The sequence below is a fragment of the Condylura cristata genome, unplaced genomic scaffold (genome assembly GCF_000260355.1).
Source record: "Condylura cristata isolate star-nosed mole 26May11 unplaced genomic scaffold, ConCri1.0 scaffold00005, whole genome shotgun sequence".
NCBI classification, from domain to species: Eukaryota; Metazoa; Chordata; class Mammalia; order Eulipotyphla; family Talpidae; genus Condylura; species Condylura cristata.
Window position 1 is genome coordinate 56,076,068 of NW_004567106.1, and position 6,381 is coordinate 56,082,448.

Genomic DNA, 6,381 nt, shown 5'->3' on the forward strand with positions numbered 1-6,381 from the left:
GGAACTGGTTTCAGCTTCTTTGTGCAGTGCTTTAACCCGCTGCGCCACCAGGGAGGGCCACCACATATATTTTTAAAGATTTATTTATTTATGCATACGGAACTGGGGTACAAATCAGAGGTACAGGAGCAGTGAGAGGATTTACCAGAGACAGAATGGGAAGCAGAACAGGCAGATCAACGACATACACTGCAGAGGGGAGACCTCAGGAGAGGTCTGCTGAACCATGTGCTTGTGGCTATGGCTAACTTCACAGTGTTGTGCTTAACCCCTTGTACCACCAGGGAGGCCTGATATTGGAACTTTTCAACAGATACTGAAACCAGAGACAGAGAAGCTACTTGTTCAAGGACTCAATAAGTCAAAAGTCAACCTGTGAAATCATTTCCCCTTGGTACCAAATTTCCTTTGTACTACAATGTTATCATCTCTTACATTATCCTACTGAAGCCATTTTGATTGAGTTGTAGTTGCAAATTTAATAAGAAAGATGATTCTGTTTCAATTCTAGTGAGTATTGACAAACTCTAACCCCTACCAGTCACTTTTTCCATCACTAATCCAAACAATTATTTTATTCTTTTGCGTTTCTATGCAAAGTAGTAATAGCTAGTTGCTTCTATAAGGGTTTGCTGTCTGATACCCACATGAAAATAGAAGAGGGGTTTGGATAAGAGGAAAGCCGTATGGAATACAAATATATTCTGGTACTTGTTTCTAGATATTGAAATTAAGCAAAACAACACCTTTGTATCCCAGATGTCACTACCCCATTTCCTGGTTATCATAATCTGAAAATCTCTGCCTGGTTCAATGCAGTGAGCTAAATTCATTTGCATGTGTTCACCAATTATAAAGTTCACTTGTATGTGGTGTTTCTCTGAAACCTAAGTGTATATAATATTTTGACATTTCAATATAGAAAAATACATATAGGGCCCTCCCTGGTGGTGCAGCAGGTAAACACAGCACTAAGCAGCTAAAGCCACTTCAGCATGAGTTCCGTCCCCGGCCCTCAAGGTGACTCACATGGCACAGCAGACTTCTCCTGACCCACCCGCTGCTTCCCTCAGCAGTGCCTTTTGTCAGTTAGCCTGTTCTGCTCCCCACTATGTCTCTGGTGAATCCTCTTGTCCTCTGCACCTCTGGCCTGTACCCTAGTTCTGTATGCATAAATAAACAAACATTTAAAAAAAAGAAAAAATACATAAAATGCATATAAACAAACATGATTGTTAATCTGGAGGCTTTGCCAAAATCTGTGCCATTTTTCAAAGTCTTACTGGACAGTGCAAATAGAGGCCCATGAAGACTGCTTAGTCAAAGAATACCAGTTATGAAGTGGAAAGCCATTCTCTTGAGTGCTTGGACCATGTCCTACTTCTTCCATTTATTGAGCACTTACTGCATTCTAGGTGTTCTGCTTTGTAAAGCCGAGCTCCTCATGGAATTTATTCTCACTGAGGTCTGGGTTAGGTTGCAGTATTAACTTTTAATCACTGTGAGCAACATGGAACATTCTGCACAGAAAGAAATGTATACAACACCATAGGTGGGGAACTCTGGAAGTGATCTGATTTGTTGCCAGCCAGGGCTGCCAGCTCCTATCCTCACAAACAAGAGCCAAGTGATTTACTTCCTTGATGCACAGAGCAAGACAGAGCACTTAAGTTGTTTGATCACCTTCACCCTGGCCCCTTGTTTCCATAATCAAGAGGTAGATAAGTAGGGGTAGGTAGGTGGGTTAGAGATAGTTAGGGCTGAGTAGGATTTGCTGGCTGCTTCAGGCAGATCTACATTAACACCGTAACAAAAGTCCTTTCATCCTACACCACAGAGTATTGTGAAATCACTTAATTTCAATCTTCTTTGAAGGCTGACCTTACTACAAAACTTTCAATTAATCACCAGGTGTAAAGGTAGCACATGTAAAATATACCTACTTAGTGCAGCTCTTAATTTTTTCCAGTTATTATCTCCTTTCTTCCTCAAACTTGTGACAGCAGTGCCATTTTGATCACTCATAATGCTCAGAACATGCAGCTTGCTGAAAGTTATACTCTCCTTAGTGGCAGGGTTGATTCTCATTTGGGATTCCAAAGTTCCTTCTTCCAGACCACACTGGCTCCTCCTCTCTGCCTGTTGGAAGGTTTGAGATACCCTCCCTGGCTGTGTATAACAGGTTTATTGACTCTGCCTGGTGGTGCAAAGGATTAACGCACAACACTTTGAAGCTAGCCTAAGTTGCAGCTTGATCCCCAGCCTGGGACATAACCCATATGGCGCAGCAGACCTCTCCTGAAACACCCCCTGTTCCCCTCAGCAGTGTATTTCAATTGATCTGCCTGTTCGGCTCCCCACTCTGTCGCTGGTAAATCCTCTCACCCCCCACACCCGTGGCCTGCACTCCAGTTCTGTATGCATAAATAAATAAATCTTAAAAAAAAAAAAAATCTCAATGCTAAGCTCAGCAGCAGCTGGCATTATGGATATGGGAAAAAAAAAAAAAGGTTAATTGCTGAGGCCTCAGAGCATAGGAGTCACAGGAGTACTTTCCCTCCAATCCCACAGGACACAGGGAGGAAGCCTGAGTCAGTCCCTTTGGCCCATCGCCTGGACTCCCTGGACCCTCAGGTGAGGGCGCAGCTTCTAGAACTCAGAGTTCTTATTTTCTCCCTTGACTAAATTGCTGTTCCCAGCCACCCAGGGACTGCCTGCTAATTTTCTTCTTTTAGCTGAAGTTATTAAGCCCGACCTGTGTGATCATGCTTTTTCTGTGTTAGGTCATGTTCATGATGACATATTACTACTTCCTGAGGTTATGACTGGGGTAATTGCTGCTTAATATAATCTATCTATATATATATTTTTAAGATTTATTTATTTGTGCATACAGAACTGGGGTGCAGGCCAGAGGCTCAGGGGCGGTGAGAGGCTTCACCAGAGATAGAGTGGGGAACAGAACAGGCAGATCGACGAAGCACATTGCTGAGGGGAGCAGCGGGCGGGTCAGGAGAGGTCTGCCACACCATGTGGTCACCTCCGGGGCAGGCGGGAATCGAACTCATGCGGAAGTGGCTTTAGATTCTCAGTGCTGTGCTTTAACCCACTGCGCCACCAGGGAGGGCCTATATAATCTATATTTTTAACATTTATGTCACCTATACATCTTGTTTGACTTAGCAGAGTGGCATGTGAACATCTATTTAAATATATCTTTCTTCATCCAATAATTATTGCAAATGGATGTGCAATTTTTTTCATGCTGTGTATATTTGATGCACAAACACAAGTATGCAGAGTATCATCTCATGAATTTTAAAGTAGAGCTCACTACAAAAAGATATAGTGGCCTATAAATAAGTTGGGGGAAAGATGTAGACTTGGTGTATACTATGACTATTTTGGTATGTAGCCTTTTAACAGTATTACAGAGAAGCAAAGAAAGTATCATGCATTCCTTTTGTAATTTAGAATGCCTCTTGCTGCTTGCTGATGGATTGGGGAGCAATTCTCCATTTCACAGTCTGCTACAAGATCATCGATAAGTATACATAGGATTTCTTTGTATAGATAGTCTGTAATGTGTTCAGTCCATCCCTAATTTTAAAAAAAAAATAAGATTTATTTATTTATGCTTACAGACCTGGGACACAGGCCAGAGGATGCGGTGGGTGAGAGGATTCACAACAGACAGAGTGGGGAGCAGAACAGGCAGATCTACTGACATACACTGCTGAGGGGAGCAGCGGGTGGGTCAGGAGAGGTCTGCTGCGCCATGTGGGTCAGCTCCCTGGCTGGGGATTGAACTTATGCTTCAGTGGCTTTGGAGAGCTTCATAGTGCGGTGCTTTAACTTATTGCACCACTAGAAAGAGCCCCCTCCCTAATTTTTGGCCAGCTGGGTTGCTTATTCTTAAATCCCTTCCATTGAGGATCAAAGTTGCAGCCCTTTTAAGGCTTTGGTACTTCCATGAAACAATCTTCCAGAAGCTGTGCTAGAAACCTTGAATATTTTTGTGCAATAAATACTGCTCACTGAGGGGATTAGAGGGTCAGGGCTGGTGGGAAGTGGTGTTGCAGTGCAATGTTTGGGGTGCGCCATGCTATGAGTTGTGCTGAGCAAATATCAATAAAGATAAGCTCTGAACAAATCCAATATAATTAAATCAGACATAGTTGTATTATTTTGAGTCATGTTCTGTTCCATCCTTCTCTCCTTGGTTAAAATTTCACGTCTCCTCTCTCCCTCTAAAATAGGCGTTTCCTTACTTCTGCCCCGCCTTCCTCTACTCTCTCTCCCACTTTCCTTCCTTCCACTTTGCTGTTTGGTCAATTCTTGAACTTCCTTGATACAAACATTTTGTCCAAATATTCCCAACCACAGCATGGTCTTAATTCCAAGGTAGCTCACTGTGTAGTGAAGGATGTGGATAAATTGGAGCCACAAAACTGAGTAATTAAGGCTATGAGAGAAAAAAAAAAAAAACAACATTGAGTATATCTGTACACATAGAAGTGGTACCTGACTCTAGTAGAAATAAACATTGTCTTTTAAGGTCTCTCTGTTCTCCCAATAGGCTAAATTTGACTCCCTAATACCTCTTACACTCAGCAATTTTGTCCTTCCTGTTTCACACTCTAATATCTCTTTTAATGTACCTGTTTTTGCCTTTCCTTTCCAAGTGCTATCTGCCTCACTGAGACCTCTGTCAGCTTGGCCAGAACTATCCCAATAATATGCTAATGTAGCCAGAACAAGCTTCTTGACCCTCCTTTGATCATGGACATTGCTAGCAGAATAACCTTACTAAACCATCACTTTGAAGATTTCATTATCCTGGACAGCTACCTCAAATGATTTCTATTACTCAACGCAGAAAAACCAAACTCCTTTCCTTCAACATCAAATAATGACCTATTTCTCCAACCTTCTTTCTTTTTTTCTTTTTAGAAGATATATTTATTTATGCATACGAGAGGTGGAGTGTTGGTCAGAGATGTGGTAGGTGAGAGGGTTCACGAGAGACAGGGTGGGGAGCAGAATGGGCAGACAGACTGAAATACCTTGCTGAGGGAAGCAGCAGGGAGACAGGAGAGGTCTGCCACACCAGGTGGGTCACCTCCCTGGCTGGCCAGGGATCCAACTCTCTGCAGAGACTGACTGAGAGCTTGAGAGCGCTGTCTTTAACTCCTTGCTCCACCAGGGAGGCCCACAACCTTCTTTCTTCTGCTCATCTTTAATAACCTCCCCATGCCTCCTCCTACTTCAGCAAATCCCATCTACCCTCCAAGGCTTGTTGTTTGATACCCTCATAGAGCTGGGCCTGAGTGTTCTGCATCAAATATTGCAATTACTTTTAACAGTTTCATCTTGTGATATTTTTATTGTTACCCCCTGAATTTGTCATGCTATGTTTTGCTACATTGAAAACTGCTGAGTCATAAATGCTGTCAGCATCTCTCATAGCTCCAAGCAGAGATACTTACAAAGAGATCATCCCACTTCTGTGGAAGCTGATGTTGACTTAAATGAGCTGCTGTTTGGACAATTCTCAAACTTCTTTGATTAGATTATATGTAGATATAATCTAGTAATATTGACATGAACTGGGTCATGTGTATCTCTGTTATTCTTTCACATTTAATTTAATAACCAGAGCTGAAGACATTTAACTGGGCCTCAGACAAGTTCTTGTTCCATTTCTTCATCCTTTGTTCTTATTAAGATCTTTTTGGGGTCCTCCCTGGAGCTGGCCCCAGCTCCTTCAGCATGAGTTTGATCCCTGGCCTGGGAGGTGACCCACTTGGTAGCAGACCTCTTCTGTCTCGCCTGCTCCTCCCCTCAGCACAGTACTTCTGTCAGTTGGCTTGTTCTATTCCCCCCTCCTTCTCTGGTGGATCCCCTCAAAGCCCCTAGAAAAGGACATGCTTTTCTAAATGGGAAGTGTATTTTTTGAGTCATACACAAATGTTTTTAAATATATTGTGCCATAAACTGAGTTACTATTTGTGTCTAAGTTTGAAAAATCATTCTTAAGAAACAGAATGAACAACTAGCAAATAAATGGGTTAGTCGTTGTGCTACATTCTTAAATTTTCAGCCTTTAGTAACCATTGAGTTTCAACAAAAGTATTAGTATATCAGGTATATATTTCATAGCTGATTTTATACTAATAGTTTACAAACTGCTTTCATATTTATTAGCTCTTTGATTCCTTGAAATAATATGTAGTAGGCAAGAAATACCATTTACCGGCAGGGAAATTCCAGCATAGGAAAATTAGTTTCAAGAATTAAGACATCCAAAGTATGTATACACACACACACACATATACATACACACACACACATATACATATACATGTATATGTACACACA